This window comes from Camelus dromedarius, chromosome 2, assembly GCF_036321535.1.
Source record: "Camelus dromedarius isolate mCamDro1 chromosome 2, mCamDro1.pat, whole genome shotgun sequence".
Lineage (NCBI taxonomy): Eukaryota > Metazoa > Chordata > Mammalia > Artiodactyla > Camelidae > Camelus > Camelus dromedarius.
The window spans coordinates 28,579,069-28,600,255 of NC_087437.1; the positions used below are offsets into that span (position 1 = coordinate 28,579,069).

Genomic DNA, 21,187 nt, shown 5'->3' on the forward strand with positions numbered 1-21,187 from the left:
AGATAAAGGTGTCACTTACAGCGCTCCATGTTAAAGTAAGAGAGGTTTCAATGAATTTCTTGGAGCCAAGATGAAGGAGCTTCCTAACAGACTCAGAAATTAAGTGAATTTGGACAGTGGGTGTTGTTATAGAGAGAAGGGAGAAGTAAGGGCCTTATAGAAAAAGGGATGGGGTGTTGAGTCAGGAGATGGCGGCAGAGAACCCGTTCAGAACCTTTGTGATAATAGCCCACAGGAAGAGCTGCTTGAAGGTCGAGCCCATGCAGAAGAGTAGAGACAAAATATGAGAGCCATGTAAGAAAAAATGGTAGACTCAGTTTGAGAAGTCCCTCCCCAAGATGTGCTACAATCCCGAATTAAACTATTGAAACTGATTTTTACCTAGTTCATAAGCTCTCTCAATGCAGTTCTGATAATAAGGTTTATTATTCTGAACAACAGCCACATTTTTTAATGAACACATCACTTCATAGTATGTAGGTTTGGAAGCAGAGGTCTCCTTTTGACATGTTAAAAAAAATGTTTCAAGCTCTCATAGTCACTTGGGTATGTTTGTTATGTATCTGTGTAACTATGTTCTATTTCTTAGCAATAATCCAGGTTGAAAAAAATGATACCAAATGGCTGTAAGTTCATCGGTCAGCAAACCAGTGGATTTGTCTGTATTGAAACATACTCTTTAATGTTCTGTTTATTTAACAAGTGATTCCTCATTTTCACGAGGAGTTGCAATATTTAAACTGGTTTTCGAGTGCAGCAAAATGGTGATTTCTTTCATTCTCAAAGTTGTATTCTAAAGCATACTTTAACATGTAAAGATTCTCTGATGGGAACAAATCTCATGTAAAAATGAAACTAGTAATTCACAAGTACATTGTAATATCGATTCAGCCACAGTTTGTCAGGGGCATATGGGATGATTTTAATTTTTCTTGGCTTTAGGGGAAAAAAATCCAAATTTTAAATTATCCAAAAGAGTCACTTTTTAATTTTCTTCCAAACAGATACTCTGCTAATCAAGCACCCAAATATAGCAAACTGTGTTTAACAGGATTGATGCCTGGATTTTCATTTTGTGGGCCAAGACATTACCCTTGAAACCTATTAGACTTTAGAAGAAAAATAAAGTGAATTGTAAATTCCACCCCACAATGATGATGCTAAAAAGAGCTTTACTACATTATGCCCCTTGGTTCTGCAAATGTGTTTTGTACTTTGAGCTTGGTATTGGGTGATATTTGTGCAGATTATACAATTTTATGAAGCCGTGCTTGTCATTTTATTCTCAAAGAGATGATAAACAAATTTAGGTCCATCTGTACTTGTGAAGTGTTTTTTGGTTTTTACATGAAGCTACAGCGTCCACTGTAAAGGAAGAAATTCAGTTTTCTTGTTGAATGTATGTTGAAACTGCTTTTAGATATTGTCTGTTGTAACGAAGATTATCTCTTTTTCCCTTGTAGATCATACTAAAGAGGAAAGGACAGTGTGCTTGGTTAGAGTAAAGGACGAGGTCATTAGCCATATTGTATATACCGTCAAGCAACACACACAAAAACCCCTCAGCCACAAGACATCCACATATTGCATGCTAACCAGAAGAAAAGACAACATGGAAATCCACTGCACACTGTTGCCTATACACTTTGTACATTTAATTGATATTTGTGCTGAGGTGATATTCCTGTCTAAAAGAACAACATTGTCTTTCTTTTCTAGCACAGAGTGATGCATTCAAATATGCAGACCTAATTAGTTTCCTATATATTCATGCCATCTTGAAAAGACAGACTATGGTGTAACCATGATTCTATTATGTATTGGTACGTCTGTAGACCAAGATATAATTTTTTAAAAAATAAGTTTATTTCTTTCAAGGTTTACAAATAACAAAGGTGCACCTTGTATTTAAAATTGCCATTATAGATGAGAGCGTGCATGCACAGTCATTTTTGTTTAAGAGTAATATTTTTAATGTAATAGATTTTAAGATGTGGTGAGGGAGGGATCTGACAGAGATGAATGTGCCAAGCAAAACCACAACTGTGTATCTTTTAAAGCACATCATGGCTTTAAGTACCATGTTGTTAAGGATTCTCATGAAGTGCCATAGACTGTACATCAAATTAGAGTATTATTTCTTCAGTGTTATTGTTTTCAGAGCCACATTTGTTGCTTATTTGCTATTTGCTAGTACTAATCAGTCAAAGGGCACCATTCTTTTTCTTTCTTTTTTTTTTTTTTTTTTTTTTTTTGGAAACCAAAGCTGTCTCAGAAATGGCCGATTTAACTTTGCAGTAACCATAGACAGCACAACACAAACTCTCAATACAGATAAACTCACACATACTGGAGATATATATAATAGATATATATAAAATTATTTTAATGCATTGTAGTGTAATATTTATGCATACTATACTGTATAACATGTTATTCAAAAGGGATATGCCATTTCTGAGACACGATAACAAAAAAAAGTTTGAGGAAATTCTTTTGCTTCTATTTATAGCTCTGTCAAAAGTCAAAAGACTCTAAATGCTTTGCAAAAATGGTTTCACATTTGCTTAAATGCTTCATCACAGTCACATTTAAAATAAGTGACTCTAAACAAAGACGAAAGCAGCACTGTCATCAGATGCATGATAAACCAAAATACAAAAATGGGAAATGTTTAATTAACCTAGTAATTGGGTGGGTGATGTACATGGGTGAATTTTATATGTGATTTGTTTTGTTTTGTTTTGTTCAGATTTACTGCTTATAGCCTTAGAAAGCCTTTTACAAAATTAAAAAAAAAATAGATGTGCATTCAGTTTCTAAGAATGGATTCATCCAAAGGAATTCCTTTTTTTGTGGTTTGGATGTTGCAGCTTGTAAAGGATATTTTTGCTCTGATTCAGCAGTTCTAAAAAAAATTGCTGAAGTCGGGGCCAGGTCACTGGTAGTTCTAGTATGGAATGGGAGAAGCGAGAGTTCAGTTATAGAACTTTCCATACTTCCAAGTTTACCGCAAGTTTTTATGCTTGAGAGAGATGCTTTCTAATATAAGACTGATGTGTTGATTTTACTGATTGTACTGTACATCTATTAAAGCCTTAGATTATTACATTACGGGTTGGAACCCACACCAATGTAATTTCAGTCGTGTTAAGAGAGTAATGGTGACTCCACATGTCATTGTAGTTAGTTACATTATAGAATATTACTTATTTTTCTTGTTAAAATGTAGTTTTTCATTTCCTACATTTATTAGATTTCATTTTCTATTAACAATTGAATACCATTTCAGTTTATAGACTATTGTTTTATTAGATTTTACCAATGAATTTTTCAAAATACACACAAAAAAAATTAAAGTAGTTTTTCCTTCATAACATACTCAGTTTTGAATTACATGTAGTGTCATGAGTATTCGTATTATTGTTAACTAAATGATTTATATTTTACTGATTTAATATTAAAGTGTAAGAATGTCAGTCATTGTTAGTTCTTGTCTAGTTTTCATTAAAAGAACAAAGATCTTTTATATGGATATCTTATAAATATATAATCATTGCTAAGTAAGAAGTTAAGTTGTTGCTATTGCAACAATCCTGGCAGACAATTGAGTAATATTTTGATGATTTATTTTGTTTGTAATTAGTTATTATAAGAAAATCTAGATCCTAGATATTAGAATAAAATTTATTTTCTACTGTATCCATTTCAAATGTTAAAGTATTGTTTAATATTTTTGAAATCCCTGAATATCAGGCCTTGTTATAAATAAGCTGCATAATCAATAAATAGAACAAGGGACTTTTTGTTGATAATCCAAATACTCAAAGTTTACGTAATGAGAATTATAGCGTGTGTGCAAACTCTTGAGGGTTGATTATGCTGCAATTTAGCATGTTGGAACGTCTAGAGAGAAGGTTGACTTTTTGCACTTCTGTATATAGTCAAAAGAGAGAAACCTGTATAATAGTAAGATCTTATTTTGAATAAAAACGTCTATAATTACAAGGAGTTTTGTTAAGGCTAATAAAATGACAGACTGAGCAAAATTGCTTGCAAAAAAAGTGGCACAGAGTTAGCACTCCATATATTCCCCTTCAAACACGTTGCTTTGCTTTTTGTGGACAGCTTGTAGTTTGCCAGGATTTTTTCAGCTGGAAAGATATACCATCCTTCCAAGATCTCATGACTGACAAAAACTCCATTGGGCCAAATCTGCCTGAAGATCATTACAAAAAATAGCAGGTACTTCAACCATTAAGGTGAAATCATGGATCAGATATTCCTTACATTTTTTCAAAACTACTGCATGTTTAAAACATCAACAAAACAAAAAAAAAAAAAAAAAAGAGAGAGAGGAAGAACTATACTGAGGACATATACTATTCAAATCAGTTTCTGCCAATTTCAGTGGTTTATTGTTCACACAAAAAGAAAAAAAAAATCTTCAAAACAAAGTATTGACTGTCACAAAATTTGAACCATCAACAGGCAAACCAAACAGCACACCGTAGCTATAGTTGTTATGTGATTGTTTTTTAATTGCTGTAGGGATGCTGTTCTTTCAGCAGGTGAAAAAATAAGACACAGTTCAAACTTCACGGTTTTCATTTTCAACTCAGAAGCACTCAAAAAAGCAAATGTGATAACGGGCACTTGTTGAATTAGTGGATCCAGCCTTCACTCCAGCTGGTTATGACGTTGCACTTACCAGCAACCCTACCGCCTTCGTCTGCTGAAAGGACAGATATGCTTGGTTTTACTATTATGTAATCACAACTTACTTTCTGCTTGTAGTTGCTTAAAATTATGTATTTTGTCTTGGGCTGCAATTTGTTTTATGCTTATTTTATTATTACTGCAGTAGTTGATTTTGCTGTATGGAAAAATAAAGTGAAATTGCCCTAATAAAACTTCTCTTTCTTAAGTATATCTGTGTATCTGAGATTGAAGAGTAAGTTATTTCGGCGTGTTTCGAGCACTCATGCATGTCTGTCTGTGTGAACAGATTGATGGGAACGTTCATGGTCAGGTGTTTACTGATGGCAGGTGAGGCCTTCACTCTCTTCCTCACTCACCTTTGCTACCAAGAGGGCGATTCTGAACCCCGATGTGTTGCCGACCTCCGCCCAGTGTTTCTTCTGAAAAATCTTGCCCTCCCTTCCTCTGACACTTTAAGTGCTGTTTGATATATTTTAGGTGCAGGAGGGGAAAACTCTTAAGGGGAAAAAAGAAACTCTTGAATCAGTTCTAAATCACTGTCTTTCTATACACGAAATTTTATTTGTCTGACTGCCCCAAGAGACTAGCCCTGGAAAACAGGCAATCTAAGAGAATATTTCAGTAATAATTGAAATGAAGTGACGATGACACTTGATTTGGAGGGATTAAAGTGTTTATGCACACGCACAGCTGAGCCAGGACATGACGTTACTCTTCAGGGGTGGGGGGAGGGAGGGAGAGAAAGAGTGTGTGTGTGTGTGTGCGCGAATCTTTTAAATGGTAGATTAAAAATTCGGTTGAAGTGAGGCCTGGTATCCATATGGCTTTGCCTTTTGCAGTTTTCACAGAGAGTCAGTGAAAGCCAAAGTTCCCGTGTGAAGAAATTTGCTCATCTGACCATTTAGTGCTACTTTTTGGGACTGTGCCGCCTGGCATTTGGTCAAGGGCTGCAAGTTCTCCTTTGTAGTTCAGTACATTTTTTTCTAAAATTTATTGCGTTAAAAATAAGTACACTATTAATAATTAATACAGTTCTGTTACTGGTTGAGCTCTAGAAATATTTGTTATTTTTATTGGACCCCACTATTCAAGGTGCTGCTTTTCAAAGAGAGTAGCTGCTCTGGAGGTGATTACCTAAAGCAGGGGTTCACAATCTTTGTGAGTAGCATCAAAACATCTGACTCTCTCCAATTAGGGATAGTATTTTTGGGTATCTTTTAATTGAAAAAAATATAACAAAAAGCCATTGTAACATTTTTATTAATCACAGCAGAATATCTGTGCATCTGAAAGATGGTATTTGAGATAGTCATTCCCCAGACAATGCTGGTTGTTGAGGTGTTATTGCCACGGTGACCACTAGGGGTCCTCAGCTCACAGGACCCCTGGGGACCTTGTCTTAAAAGTACAGTTTCCCATTTCATTGCAGAACCTTGACACTCTTGAAGTTTACACTTTGGAATGACCCTGAAAGTCAGTGACCTTCTATAATTCTCCTGAGGCACACTTTTGAACAGTAGCTTCTTTCTTGCAGGAAACAGTCACTTAACATGTAAGTGAATCTGTGGGACAGTGAGCAACAAGATTTTGCTGTTTTTTCTGCTTGGTTTTACACCACTCACTGATGCGTCTGAGGCAGGCTACTAGTTAAGGTAGTCTACTGTGTGTTCTGGAGAAAAACAACTATGTTACAATATTCAAGGATTTGGAAACTTTTGACAGCCTAGAACATACCTACTTTGAATGTTGAAAGTCTATTGTATTAACACCATGAAGAGATCCAAGAACGTGAAACTTGGAGATTTAAATGTGAAGGGATTTGTGTTGACTTCTCTTGACCTGTCAAAACAACACTGGGCCTCAATGAAGTGAAGTGGCCTTGTGCCATGGCCAGCCTTGGCCCAGCCTCCAGCACATCGTACTTGCCATGGTTGGTCCCAGCTTTGCTTAGAAGAGGCCTCGGCACCAGCAGCTCTTGGGGCGGGTGGTCAGTCTGCAGCCACCCTCAGGCTGTGGCTGTGCGAGGCCAGGCCACGGCCTCCTCCAAACTTCTTGGGAGTTGGACTCTGGGTTCTCAAGGGGCCCTGTGCACTCTGAACCCCAGAAGAGGAAAAGCAGATGTGTGCTGCGGCTGACCTGGGCCTGGGGCTCAGGGACTCTCCTCCCAAGAGCTGTCTGCACCTGCCCTGCACACCTGTCACCTCGGCGGCCCTGACCTACCCGCCACCCCACCCCCAACCCAGGCAACCAGGGGGCTGAGGCAACCAAGGGGGCCAGAGCAACTCCTTTTGGTCCTGTAAGGAAGCAGACCCTCGGTTCTCTTCCTTTTTGGTTGCATGAGCTTTTATTTTTATTCAAGTGGTATTTCTCTTTTGCTAATTATGTTGGGAAATGGATAAAAATATAGCCTACCCTTGAGTGTACCATTTTAGGAGAATACCGGCAGCGGCAGGTTAGGACACGGTTAATATATGTTACCATTAGCGGCCTGTTCAGGTCTTTCAGAAACAATTTACTGAAGCAAAAGCCATCAGTTTCTTTCTCCCTCATTGGGTTTCATAATGACGAAACAGAGAATTTCTTCTCAAACAGATAAAGAATAAACCTGACGGTTGGTTGATGGTGGTCGGAGTGGCCAGGTTGTTATGTAAATGCTAACTGCCATTCTCAATCACATTTGCCTCTTGGCGGCACCTGGGGCGTTGAATCCCTGCCCGTGGAATTTAGCAGAGCCTGGTGTCTGGGTTAAACTGCAGCTTCGGGTGGGTTTGTGTGATCCCACGGTGATGGGCACAATGTCACTGGAGGGAAATTTTAACTATTGCAACCACTGCATGTGCCGTGGTTATGAATACATCTCCTAGGAAATAAAAAAGCAGCCGGGTTCTCCATAGGAATGTCCCACAACTGCATGACTCCTCGGGCCCAAGTGCTTAGCTTATTAAATCCATCCTGGCACTGGCTGGACAGTTCTATGGGGGAATTAAATATTGAGGTGTACCCCCAAAATTATAGCTGAAAGGCAACTATGGCTGACATTGCCCACGCAGACAGGAAGCGTTCACAAGAGAACACTGTGTTTACAGGGGATGTAGAACCCAGCGGTTATGGTAGCTCTGAAGGTCTGGAAATGAGTGAGCAGTCTGCAAAAGAAGTGCATGTTCAGACTTAAATTCAGAGCAACGCCATGCCAAAGAACTGAAAAGTTTGCCAAGCAGATCTCCAAAGTCCATTTAGAATGGCATACAGTACTGGTCTGGAAGGGAATATAAGCCTCCTTACTAAAGTCATATGGTGAGAGTGGCAAAGCTAAGCAGAAAACTAGACCCCCAAAGTCCCATAATATTACACGACTGTAGGCTTAGGAGGAAAGTGGAGAGACAGATGAAGAACTAGAAGCCTGCTGCAGAGGCTGAACAAAAGAAGCCTCATGACGTCAACTAGCAAGTTAACAGTCAAAATCTGGACACTGTAAATGGGGCTTCAGTAACAGGAAGTGTTAGGTGGTTTAGATAGAAATGAGCACTGGGCAGGGGAAGAGGGAGGGGCGAGGAACAATACAGAACACAAGGAACCTGAGCTGTCAATCAACCAGAGCACAGGGAACCTGAGTTGTCAATCAGTCAATCAATCAATCATGAAACCAGGATATAAAAGCAGGAAAAACAAGGGAACGGCGCCATTTTTCCTCTCTGGGATTGCCCCGCTCCCAGTTCTCGGGAGAGTACTAGCTTCTACGTTTTTACTTCACCAATAAAAATCTTGCTTATATCACGCTTTCTGTCTCTCGTCAAAAAACTTTTTTTCGGGTGACTAAGAACCGAGGTAAGTCTTGTTTCCCTTTTCCTGGTAACATTAATTTTGGTGCCATGACTCGGATGGCATGCTTAAACCTAATCTTTCCTCCTTCATTTCCCTCTCCCTCCCCAAGGCGAGCGAGCGGAGCACAAGCTCCTGGGGCCGGTTGCAGCAGCTGGACTGAGAACACAAGGCGTGGTAGGGAGACCAGCCACTGGCTAAACTAAAGGAGATCATTCCAATCAGACCACGGAGACGCCCAGCACACAGTGAGACTGTGGCCATTTCCCCCTTTCTGGAATGGACGCTGAGACGTCGCTTCCCTCCCCGAATCAGGACCCTAGGACGCCAGGCACTGCTGATTCACGGCTACCCTCTAGGATGCATTTGGTTGTGGACAGAGGCTGAGACGTCAGCCTAGTCCGTGGGCTTTTCACCTTAGGACGCTAAGCTCTGGAAACCCCCCTGCATCCTACCCTTGTTTTTCAGATGGGAAACCAAGAGTCTGTCCCTGCTGGGACTCCTTTGGGCTGCATATTGGCCAACTGGGACTGTTTTGATCTACAAACTCTCAAAAGAAGAACACTTACATTCCTTTGTAATGTTGCTTGGCCACAATAGCGACTTCCCTGCGAGGAAGTATGGCCTATAAGTGGGAGCATAAACTCAACTATCTCGTTCCAGCTTGATCTCTCCTGTAAGAGACAAGCCATATGGTCTGAGATACGATACGTTAAAATTTTTTACTTACTGAGGGAGAGCAATGATCTTCCAGAAGGATGTAAGTTAACCACTCAGGTAATGGTTAATAACCTACTGTCCCTGACACCCCCTAGAGAGGGGGACTCTCCTAAACCTACGCCCTGCCCTGCTCTCCCTACCGTATACCCCTCATTTCCCTCATACTCAGGAAATACACTGCCTTCAGCTCCTCCATTACCTTTGATAGCTAAGACCTGCCTCCTGGTAGAAACAGGTGGAGAATTTGGTCCTCAATTCTTATATAAGCCGTTCTCTCTGGTAGAACTGAGATAAATTAAGACTGATCTGGGAAGCTATTCAGAGAACCCAGATAAAAACAGAGAGGCATTTCAGCACCTCACTCTGGCATATGACCTCACCTGGAAAGATGTTAATATCATCCTTGGCCAAACCTTATCTGACAAAGAAAAGGAAGGGTTCTCAGAGAAGCCAGAAAATATGCAGACAGCCTACATCTGTCTAACGATAAGTACCCCAAGGGGGAAACAGCTGGGCCCCGATGGGATCTTAATGACCTTAACCAAAAGTGGGAAAGAGACCGTTTTTTAATCTGTGTTAAGGTAGGACTCCAGGCAGCCGCACAGAAAATTACCAGCTATTCTAAGGTGTTAGCTGTGAGTCAGGCGCCCGGAGAAAACCCCGCTTTTTCAGAGCGGATCCGGAAGACACCCACTAAGTATACTCACTTAGGCCTCTGCTCATATGAGGGACAAATCATCTTAAAGGATAAATTTCTTACTCAGTCTGACCCTGATATTAGACGAAAACGCCAAAAGGCAATCTGGGAACCCATAGTAACTCTTGACAAACGCTAACCATTGCTGCCACGGGTTTTTGTTTTGTTTTGTTTTTAAATTGAGATCAGGTACAAGAGGCCAAGGCTCAGGAGAAGGAAAGAAGGAAAGAGGCCAGACAGGCCCAAATGATTACAGCCCTTCAAGGGCAGCCGCCGTCCGTACGTCCTCGGCCCCCAGCAGCCTGAGACAAGCCTGATGATCAATACTTCTGCCTCTGACCTGGTCAGTGGGCCAAGAAAGGTCCCCATAAGGACAAATTTTCAAGATCTGCCTGCTTTCGGTGTAACAAGCAAGGTCATTGGGCGGCCCTCTGACCCTCAAGCCAAATGGCCCGTGGGGGATAACCGACCTGCAAATGGTTGTCTGGGACTGAAGGAGCCCCCTCCAGTCAGCCCCAACGCAAGACATCGTCATCACTGGGCTGGAGCCACGGGGACAAGTGGATGTGGCAGGTAGGACAATCACTCTGTTTTGGATACCGGGACCACCTACTCTGTACTAACATCTTTCTCCAGACCCTTCTCTAGATTCTGTCCCGTCAAGGGAGTCAGTCACAGGTAAACCGACCTTAAAATTCTTTACTTTCCCCTTTGCTATTTATGGGATGAACACGCATGCGCATGTTCTTTCTCACGTGTGCCAGCACGTCCTAGCCCCTCTTTAGGCCAAGATCTTCTTTACAAGTTGAGAACCCGAGTTATCCTGGGAGCAAGTCTCCAAATGTTCACCTCTTTACAACTCTTACTGCTCTCTGGGGAAGGAGAAAAACCTCCAGACCCAGAGACCTGGGAGAATAAAATTAATCCTGCCGTCTGGGATCAAGGCGTCCCAGAGCGAGCAAAGACGGCTGCTCTGGTTGTCACCTCCCTCAGAGATCCTACCTGGTTCCCTAATTGAAACAATATGTGACTTACTTACCTGCTCCCATACTCGAGAACAGGCCATCCAACATGCAATCCAAACCCTTCACTTCTTGGCCTAGCGGGGGTATAAAGTTTCCAAGTCCAAGGTCAAAATGATTTGCCAAACAAGAGGTCACTTATCTAAGAGTTGGTCTGACTCCTGGAAACCATAAGCCTTTCCCCTGAACGAATTTAGGGAATCTTACAACTCCCTAATCCCTCTACTTGAAAGCAGCTCAGGGCATTTCTCAGACTAACAGATTCCTGTAGGCTTAGGACCCCTAACTATGGGTCCATAGCCCAACCTCTACATGACAGCTTACAGGGTAAGGGTGACTCAGTACCTCTCCAGTGGGGTCCTTCCCAACAGGAAGCAATGGAAGAATTAAAAAACCTCCTAGTAAGATCCCCAGCCTTGGGGCTTCCAGATCCCACAGGCCCTTCCAGTTCTGTGTTCATGAGAGAGGAGGAATAGCCTTGGGGGTCTTCACGCAACGGCTGGGTCCTACCCAGCAGCCTAAGGGATACCTCTCCAAGAGGCTAGATCCCACTGCTTGAGGCTGGCCTTCCTGCCTAAGAGTGTTGGGAGCCCTCTCCGCTCTCCTGAGGAAGCTTTTAAGCTAACTCTGGGGTCCCCTATACAAGCATAAGCTAACCATCAAGTTTCTGACCTTTTAAAAGGCAAGGGACATTCCTGGCTCTCAGATGCTCGGCTTCTTAAATATCAGGCATCATTACTGGAAAACCCAGATGTCACTGTCTCCGTTTGTGGGACACTCAACCCTGCTACACTATTACCACCACCAGACCAGTCTCTTCCCTTTCATATATGTCATGAAACCCTATCCATTTCTCTAGGAGCTAGAACAGATCTCACTGACCAACCCCTGGAAAACCCTGATGAGATCTGGTTCACCGATGGGAGCCACATATTCCTGGGAACCTCTTAGTGATCTGTGACTGCTTTCCAAGCAACACTGGTGACATCGCCCTAGGGGACTATGGATCCCTGACAGATAAACCTCTTTCTTCAATGTCTCCTGGTTCAAATCTTTTCTCTTTTAGGGCCCCCACCAAACTGTTTTAATACTTATTTGAAATGTCTCTGACATTAGGGTCCCTCTTTTTACTCCTCCTTTAGTTCACTGGACTAACTCTTCACATCTGCTTTCTAAAATCGAAACCAACAGAAAGCACAGAAATCAATTTTTTTAAAAACCCTTGTTGACCCCTTTCGTCCTTTGGCTAGGATTAACTCTATATATTTGCCCTCCATCTTTTCAACCTTCTTATGAAAAGTGTTTCTTTTCATCTAGAGATAAACTTCAAATGATTATTAAGAAGGTAATCAACCAGTCAGCCAAGACCACTTATATACAAGCCCCTCGATGAACACCGACCCTTTGCTCACATCCTGCCCAAGGACAGCCAGCTAGTCTGCGACCCCAATGAGCTCCATCATCTCCCCGGATCAGCAGGAAATAGCTAGAGCGGTCCTCGCTTTCTACGTCCCCAAGATTTGGGGTCCTATGACTAGGGAGGGGAATCTTAGGTAGCTTAGATAGAAATGAGGACTGGGCCAACGGAGAGGGAGGGGAAAGGAAAAACCCAGAACACAAGAAACCTGAGTTTTCAATCAACCAGAGTGTAGGGAAACTGAGTCGTCAATAAAACAATCAATCAGTCACAAGGCCTGGGAGTGACTTTATGAGACGTCTCTACGAGACAGGGAGCCCCTCCATGCCCAGGCCTGGGGGTGGAGGCCCAGAGCACCCTTATCATGTGTCTATGAGACTGGAAGCCTCTCTATGCACATGCCTGGGTGGAGGTGAAATGCACTCGTATCATGCGTCTATTATACAAGGGGACACAATTACACAGGTCTGTGTATGAATATGTATATATATATAATATGTATAGTATGCATTATATATTTATATATACATATATAACATACAGATATATTTATTATGTGTATATCCATATGCATGTCATTGGATATATATATATAACATATATATACACATGTCTGTGCATGGATATGTATATATATAATATGTATATTATATAATATATATGTATATATACATTCAATATATAGATATACAATATGTACATTATATATTTGTATATCCATACACATGTCAGTGTATGGATATATATAATATATACATATGTCTGAATATGTATGTATATAATATCTACATTATATAATATATACATATATTATAAAATATATACATATAATATAATATGCATATATAATATGATATATGTACATATAAATTATGTATATTATATTGGTGTACATCCACCTCTAGGCCTGTCTGAGACCTCAGCTCATAGTGTTAGAGCAGGCAGATAGCTAGATATGAGCAGAGAAAGGGGGACACAGACCAAATGGCAGGAATTGGGCAGAAAGGAGGGGCACAAGCCAAATGCAGGAAACATACATAAGCACCAGGGGTCCCTGGGCAGAGAAAGAAAAGCAGGACTCTTTGGGCTGATAAAAAGCCACACCTTTTGGCCTGGAGACCAACAAAGACACATCAGAAAGGCAGGAATTTCCAGTGTCCAAATGTAACTTCTGCTCATTATGCACTCATTTCAATAAAATTAGCTTACAGGTCAGAAGTACCCATCACACACCTAGGCCATGACACTTCTGACCCAGACTAAATAAGGACAAAAATCCCTCCTCCTTTCAGGAAGGTGGAGTTGGGGTGATAATCAGAAAATATGACACCAAGCCCTTCCCTCCTCAATGAATATTCCACCCATTCATTTTTACACCCTATGTAACTAACTTGCCAAAGAAACTCAGAGCAGCCGCTGAGCTGAGCCTGCCTGCTCTCCCCTGGAGAGTGTACTACCCATCCTTTAATAAACCCTCACTTTACTTTTCTTTTTAACCTCTACACCTTGTCTCTGAATTCTTTCTGGGATGGGTCAAGAACCTGGAACACTGGATGGATCCACTGGCATCAATAGGAGGGAACCAATTATCTTTTTGATTTGTTTGTTTCAGTACAGGTAGAGTTATTTAGAGATACATCAAGAGACAAAAGAATGGCCAAGAGGTGTGGGGGTTGGGTGCTCAGAGTAGAGTAAAAGTAGGTACACACTCCATACAGTGTGCAGGCCACGTCCGAAGAGGGAGAGAGGGGGCTGCGGCCTTGGGACTGTCTTGGTGCCTGTAGGCATGTTGTTCACCATGCTAATATATTACAATGGGCGTGTAATGAAGGTCAAGTTCTACTAGAAGTCAAATCTCCCACTATTTGAGCCTCAAGGTCTCCTGGGGGTTGAATCTTTCGCCATTCTTGTGTTAATTGCTGTGTTATTCCTTGAATGGCTGTGCCCTGCCCCCTGCCTGTCTCATTCCCCTCTCAGAGATTTTACTCCCATAATCTTCTTAAGGGGTTGTAAAGGGAGGTTGTTCCATCTTCTGAAACCACTTCCAGGCTGAGGAGGGCCATTGACCCTGCCTATCAGGGAGCAAAAAATCTCTGAATGCCTACTCTAGGGGCCCCAGGGGCAGGACAGCCTTTTGCTTTCGTGTCCAGAGTGCTGAGGGTAAGGGCCATCATTTGACATGGGACTGTTGTAACCCACTGTTTCCACTGACTTCTGATGAATTTTTTAAAAGATGAAGTACCTTTGTAACAACTTGACAGTCTGTAACAAATTAAGACTTAAAAGGCATGGTTAAATATCTGTAATTGATAGAGACTTATTTGTAATGACTGGAATTATGACTGATTATATTTAACTTAACATATGAAATAATCCTAGTTAACAATATCTGAGATGTCTCAGGTTTTCTTTAAAGCATATTAAAGTTAGCTGGGGCTACAGAGAACTTTTAGAATTTGTTAGATATTTAAAATCCTGATTATGTATGAAACTTTTTCTTCTTTTGTAGTTTTTTATGAAACTCTAACCGAATACATACATCTTACTTTCCCACTGTATACAAAAATGCTTATTTTAGGAGCTTTAATTACATATGTTATAATTTTAACCCTCAAAACCTTTATTTATTTATTTATTTACTTACTTATTTATTTATTTTTCAAAACCTTTAAATTTCTGGCAAAAACCAAGAAGCAAGCAACTGTGAATTGGTTGTCCTATCAACGTTTCCTGACTGGAAACTTATGTTTTAGTTTTTTTTTCTCTAAGGCAAAGGTAGATAAATTTAGATCTGCCCAGCAATTAATGTTTTAATAATCTATAAAATACACAGATAGCCAGTGAACTTTTTAACTTAGTTTTAAGTTTTAAGTACCAAAATTTGGAGAGACAATTTTAGGTACATACTTTCAAAATAAAACTCCTATAGAATTTACCCCAAATCTCTTATTTTGTTTAGTTTTTGAAAGTATTTTTACATTGAGTTACTTTTTTTTGTTGTTGACAAATTTGTAACAGGTATAATAAACTTTTGCTTGACCTCTAGTAAGCCTAAAGGAGGATTAATAAAACGGCCACACTCATGCTCACAGATTGCTCATTCTTATGCTTGCCCTTAAAACGGTCAACTGACTAGTTGCTACTCACAGTTACAGGCCCATTGTTAAAACTAAAGCTATTGATCTTACTATTTCTACTTTATTCCAGTCATTGAAAGTAATAATCAAGCTTGGTCTCTGAGTTCTTTTTCTCCAAGGAGAAGGTCACAGGACTGTAACCTTACAAAATAGCCTGAATTACCAGGAAGACCACACCTTGAGTGCTTATGAGATAAAGAGATCTAACCACTGGCCTCTATAGAACTGGTTGCCTGGAGGCATCATGTCACCACTCTAAGTCTTCTGATGAGAAAATGATTCTGTTGCTTGTTATCAAAGCTTTATTGTTTGAGCTATATAACAACCCCACCCCATCCCCAAGGTGGGTTCAGTTTTGAAGGCACTAGCCTCCTGTGAGTCCCCTTTGCCCAGCAAAGCAATAAAATTGCTTCTTTTCTTCTAAGCCCCAAGACCTTGTCTCTGGGCTGTTTGGCTTGCTACAGATGGGGGGCAACAGGCCTAGGCACAACTGAAGTATTACCCTTGACACTGATGTCTCTAAAGACATGTTTACATTAATCAAACCAACAAGCTTAAGCTAGCTTCAGTACCAATACCAGTACTGAATACTTTTTAGATAACGTGAACCTGAAACTTACTTTGGCCAGTTTTCTCTATGTTTAAGTATTTACATAAGTACTTAATTTCTTTTCAGCCAATTAAAGAGCTCTTCTACCATTTAATTGTGCCAATACCATACATCTATGACATACAGACTGGACTCCTTATAGTTTTCATTTAAAAATTTCAGTCATGAATCAGATATAACAAAGTAAAATGCACTGGCTCCAAAAGAGGTTGGATTTAAACTGGGGTTTTTGGCAGAACAAATCAAAGTTGCCCATCTAGATGGCTAAGCCGTTTTACTAATATTTATGAAAAAGAGATAAAATTTTTACTCGTCCTCAGCAAATTAAGTTCCAAATTATTTATCATCCCCCCCCTTTTTTTGAAATTTGTATTTTAAAAAGATGGTGAGATCAGAGTTCCTGAAGAAGACAAGGTAGAATATTTGTATCTCAAAGGCATAGGAAGGCAAGTTTCTCCTAGGAAACTGTTTTTTAAAGGCCAGAAAAAAAGTCTTTTTTTTTTTTTTTTTAAACACTTGTCTCTGAAGATAAATACACAGGGGAGGTTTGGGGAGTGGTAGAAGTGTTAGTGGGCTTTGTATCCCTTCTGGAGCCACATCTGGTCCTGTAAAGACTAGATTTGTAAAACAAAGACAGTTTTGTTTTTTCTCATTTAGCTTAGGGGAGACTTTTCCAAAAAATTTTTATTAGGCTCCGAATATCAGCTATGGTCAGTTTAGTCCAACTGATGGCCTCCCATTTGGCCATCTATTTATGAACACTTTTGAGGAGCCTTCCTGGGTTTGAGAGTTTTTTTCATTAAGGCTCTTGGTTTGGCCTTTGATATGAAGAGGCTGGCCTGTGGCCTCACGTGGTCCCATTTCTGGTGGTAACCTGACAGTAGTAGCTCCGTCAGGGACCTCAGCTTCCCAGACAGCAGGGTTTACCTGAGAATCAGTATGGGGTGGAAGGAAGACCTCTTCTGGCTTGGGACTGAGGCAGGCTCCCAAAGCCAAGAGTAGACATTTTTGGGGGTGCATTGTCTTTCATGTAAGGGTCTTTGAATTGGATTATATCTTGGGGTTTACTGAGCAAGTAGGTCCCTTCCCAATGAGGGGATGGGGCACTCAGCCACCAGCAAAAACTCCTGTGTAAAAGTGAATTTTTAGTAAGCACCTTGTTTGGGGCCTTCTATTGATCCCCGTTATTACACAGGATTGGGAGGACAAGGGTCCAGGGAAATCAGTCAGCACAGAGTAGGTGGCTCCCTTACCTAATAAGAAGACAACTTCTCTACCTGCCACGTCAAGGGTTACCCAAGGCTCTGCCGGAGAAATGACCTGGTGTCCTGTGGGAGCCAGGGAGGGTCCCGGCCCTGTCAGTGTTTAGTCATCTCAGTTGTCATTGGTTTGGGAGCTGCAAGCCCCCTTTGGAACTGGGGGCAGTCCTGCTTCCAGTGGCCTTTTTGTTTGTGTGTGGGGCAGGGTCCTGGTGGACTTTTCCCATACATGGGGCATTTGCTTTTCCAGTGGCCCTCCTGGCTGTACTTAAAACAGGTCCCTTTTTGGCAAGATAGTGGCTCTGATGTAGGTATTCTGGATCCTTTTTGCCTCTTCAGCCCTGTCTCTATTGTTAAATACTTTAAACGCCAGATCCATGAGCTGATTCATGGGGACCTGGGGTCCCTACCTGCCCAGAAGGGGCCTTAGGGGTAGATGATTGGGAAGACAATCCCCCCCTCAGAGTCGAGGGAAGTAAAAGTTCCTGGCTGTGGAACTCGGGGAGGTGGACCTATAAAGAGTCATCTAAAACATCGAGCTCCTGTCACGGGAGACGCTTTGAAGGGCACTTGAGCCAGGCATGCCTGCAGGAGCTTCCTAGACCTGGGTCTTGGGACATGGCCAGAAACATTTGGAAGTATGGGACGTCCCTCCATTTACCTCCTCTTTTACAAAACAGGTCTAGCTATAAGATGGAATTGTAATTTAATGACCCATTCTTTGGCCAGACCTCTTGGTCCCCTAGTTTGTATAGGGGTCATGTACTATTACAAAGAAAAATTAACTCCTTTTTCCTCAAACTATCCTGTTTAAACTTTTCCCAGTTTATGAATATGTATCCTAAAGGGGAGTCCTTTGGGATACTTGTTGTCCATCTTGGTTAGGATGTCCTGCCTGTGGGCCTGAGGCGGCTCCTTTGGACTAGTCAGAGAGTAAGGGCCAACAGGAGAAAAGGTGAATAGAGCCCCAGGGTCTAAATCCCTTAGAGGGAAGGAGGAGGCCTAGGTCTCTAGTCAATTAAGCCTGTTACCTTCTTTGAAAGGGGAAACAAAATAGCTTTGAAAGATAGAAATCTAGGGCACAACGGGAATGCTACAGCAACAATGCTTCCTGGAATAGAGATCCTTCAGCCCTCTGAGGGAGTGCCTGCCTGCGATGCCCACTCGGTGGCGTAACAAAACCGTGACCCCAGCAGGGGTGCCAAAACCATGACCCATAAAGGAAGTGTCCGCCTGCGACTCCCACTCAGGGGTACTAAAGCCTGCGACCCCATCAAGGGGTGCTAGAAACTGCGATCCGCAAGGGGAGTGCCTGCCTGCAATTCCCGCCTACGGATGCAATGAGGCAGTGCGCCCCGAGGGCACCGGGGAGGGCCAGGCTGCAAATGTTTAAAGGGGAGCTCCCAGAGCCCCCTAGTTTGGGCCCCCTTTCACAGTTCTGGCGTCCCGGAACCGGACCAAGACTGTGCAGAGAAGAGGAATTGGGCTCAAGGAAGCAAGGAGGGGAATCTCGCCCAGTCAGGTTGCCAATTACTTGCCACGTGGACTTAGTTTGGATGTCCTAGTGGTCTCCTTGGTGGATCTTCTCGAGTCCAAAGAGAGCGATAGAGGAGAGAATGAGAAAAGATCAAGGGGAGAAAAGCCTTGGGCTCCGTGGTCTCCTTCAAGGCTAGAGAGCTGGTCTCTGCCAGATCCTGCAGGCAGCGTCAGCCCCCACCTAAAGGGCCACTTGAATCTGCAGGGCATGGGAGAAACCCTCTGCCACCCTTCGAAGAGAGGGGAGCCGTAGACCAATAGGTGGGTTGAGATTATGCCCTTTGAGCCCCATTTCTTTACGTAAATGCCCCACATTGGGTGCCGAAGATATGATGCAGGAAAACGGATGCGAGGCGTGAGGAGGGCCGTGTCCCAGGCCTTGGGGAAGTCCCTGGGATGTGCCCCGCCAAGTGTGGGTCCTTGGCTTCGCGCAGTTGTCAAAGAATTCAAGAGCGAGCCACAGTTGAGTAAAGGTAGATTTATTTAGAGATCCATCAAGAGGCAAGAGAATGGTCACGAGGTGTGGGGGTTGGGTGCTCAGATTAGAGTAAAAGTAGGTACATACTCTGTAGACAGAGTGCGGGCCGTCTCCGAAGAGGGAGAGAGAGCGGGCAGCAGCCACAAATCATCTTAAAGGATAAATTTCTCACCCAATCTGCCCCCAGTGTTCGACAAAAATTCCAAAAGACAATCCAGGAACCCAGAGTAATCCTTGACAAATGCTAACCATTGCTGTCAATGGGTTTTTTGTTTTTTTGTTTTTTTTTTCCTTAAATTGAGATCAGGTTCAATAGGCCAAGGCTCAGGAGAAGGAAAGAAGGAAAGAGGCCAGACAGGCCCAAATGATTACAGCCCTTTGAGGACAGCCGCCATCCATAAATCCTCCACCCCCAGCAGCCTGAGACAAGCTTGATGATCAATACTTCTGCCTCTGACCTGGTCAGTGGGCCAAGAAAGGTCCCCATAAGGACAAATTTTCAAGATCTGCCTGCTTTCGGTGTAACAAGCAAGGTCATTGGGCGGCCCTCTGACCCTCAAGCCAAATGGCCCGTGGGGGATAACCGACCTGCAAATGATTGTCTGGGACTGAAGGAGCCCCCTCCAGTCAGCCCCAACGCAAGACATCGTCATCACTGGGCTGGAGCCACGGGGACAAGTGCATATGGCAGGTAGGACAATCACTCTGTTATGGATACCGGGACCACCTACTCTGTCCTAAAATCTTTCTCCAGACCCTTCTTCTCTAGATTCTGTCCCATCATGGGAGTCACAGGTAGACCAACCTTAAGGTTCTTTACTCACCTCCTTTGTTGTTTACAGGACGAACTCGCATGTGCATGTTCTTTCTCATGTGTGCCAGCACGTCCTAGGTCCTCTTGAGGCCGAGATCTTCTTTACAAGTTGGGAACCCGAGTTATCCTGGGAGAAAGTCTCCAAACGTTCTCCTCTTTACAACTCTTACTGCTCTCTGGGGAAGGAGAAAAACCTCCAGACCCAGAGACCTGGGAGAATAAAATTAATCCTGCCGTCTGGGATCAAGGCATCCCAGAGCGAGCAAAGACGGCTGCTCTGGTTGTCACCTCCCTCAGAGATCCTACCTGGTTCCCTAATTGAAACAATATGTGACTTACTTATCTGCTCCCATACTCGAGAACAGGCCATCCAACATGCAATCCAAACTCTTCACTTCTTGGCCAAGTGGGGATATAAAGTTTCCAAGTCCATGGTCAAAATGGCCAAAGAGGTCACTTATCTAGGAGTTGGTCTGACTCCTGGAAACCATAAGCCTTTCCCCTGAACGAATTTAGGGAACCTTACAACTCCCTAATCCCACTACTTAAAAATAGCTCAGGGCATTTCTCAGACTAACAGATTCCTGTAGGCTTAGGACCCCTAACTATGGGTCCATAGCCCAACCTCTACATGACAGCTTACAGGGTAAGGATGACTCAGTACCTCTCCAGTGGGGTCCTTCCCAACAGGAAGCAATGGAAGAATTAAAAAACCTCCTAGTAAGATCCCCGGCCTTGGGGCTTCCAGATCCCACAGGCCCTTCCAGTTCTGTGTTCATGAGAGAGGAGGAGTAGCCTTGGGGGTCTTCATGCAACGGCTGGGTCCTACCCAGCAGCCTAAGGGATACCTCTCCAAGAGGCTAGATCCCACTGCTTGAGGCTGGCCTTCCTGCCTGACTGTTGGGAGCCCTCTCCGCTCTCCTGGAGGAAGCTTTTAAGCTAACTCTGGGGTCCCC

General features: G+C 42.6%; 1 protein-coding gene across 19 annotated transcripts in view; it reads left to right on the forward strand.

Annotated features, from left to right (window-relative positions):
• The window catches only part of MBNL1 (muscleblind like splicing regulator 1), a 190,390-nt gene extending 185,460 nt beyond the window's left edge, over positions 1-4,930 (forward strand). For all 19 annotated transcript variants that reach the window (XM_031449443.2, XM_064492092.1, XM_010986669.3 and 16 more), the window contains one exon: positions 1,464-4,930. The gene's annotated coding sequence lies outside the window, so the exon portion shown is untranslated. The remainder of the gene's footprint in view (positions 1-1,463) is intronic.
• Positions 4,931-21,187: the final 16,257 nt, after the last annotated feature.